We start from the raw sequence: 1,171 nt of genomic DNA, 5'->3' as shown, positions 1-1,171 counted from the left end.
CTTTTTAATGATTGCAATTCTAACTGGTGTGAGATGGTATCTCATTGTGGTTTTGATTTGCGTTTCTCTGATGATCAGTGATTATGAGCAGTTTTTCATGTGTCTGTTGGCTGCATATATGTCTTCTTTTGAGAAATGTCTGTTCATATCCTTTGCCCACTTTTTGATGGTGCTGTTTGTTTTTTTCTTGTAAATTTGTTTAAGTTCTTTGTAGATTCCGGATATTAGCCCTTTGCCAGATGGATAGATTGCAAAATTTTTCTTCCATTCTGTAGGTTGCCTGTTCACTCTGATGGTAGTTTCTTTTGCTGTGCAGAAGCTCTTTAGTTTAATTAGATCCAATTTTTCTATTTTGGCTTTTGTTGCCATTGCTTTTGGTGTTTTAGTCGTGCAGTCCTTGCCCATGCCTATGTCCTGAATGGTATTGCCTAGGTTTTCTTCTGGGGTTTTTATGGTTTTAACTCTAACATTTAGGTCGAGACGGTCTTTAATCCATCTTGAATTAATGTTTGTATAAGGTGTAAGGAAGGGATCCAGTTTCAGCTTTCTACATATGGCTAGCCAGTTTTCCCAGCACCATTTATTAAATAGGGAATCCTTTCCCCAATTCTTGTTTTCATCAAGTTTGTCAAAGATCAGATGGTTGTAGATGTGTAGTGTTATTTCTGAGGCCTCTGTTCTGTTCCATTGGTCTATATGTCTGTTTTGGTACCAGTACCATGCTGTTTTGGATACTGTAGCCTTGTAGTATAGTTTGAAGTCAGGGAGCATGATGCCTCCAGCTTTTTTTTTTTTTTTTCTTTATTTTTTTGCTTAGGATTGTCTTGGCAATGTGTATTCTTTTTAGGTTCAGTATAAACTTTAAAGTAGTTTTTTCCAGTTCTGTGAAGAAAGTCATTGATAGCTTGACATGGATGACGTTGAATCTATAAATTACTTTGGGAAGTATGGCCATCTTCACTATACTGATTTTTCCTATCCATGAGCATAGAATGTTTTTCCATTTGCTTGTGTCCTCCTTTATTTCACTGAGCAGTGGTTTGAAGTTCTCCTTGAAGAGGTCCTTCACATCCTTTGTAAGTTGGATTCCTAGGTATTTTATTCTCTTTGTAGCAATTGTGAATGGGAGTTCACTCATGATTTGGTTCTCTGTTTGTTATTGGTGTATAGG

This window comes from Mandrillus leucophaeus, unplaced genomic scaffold, assembly GCF_000951045.1.
Source record: "Mandrillus leucophaeus isolate KB7577 unplaced genomic scaffold, Mleu.le_1.0 Scaffold276, whole genome shotgun sequence".
NCBI classification, from domain to species: Eukaryota; Metazoa; Chordata; class Mammalia; order Primates; family Cercopithecidae; genus Mandrillus; species Mandrillus leucophaeus.
Note: the sequence above shows the minus strand (reverse complement) of the source record.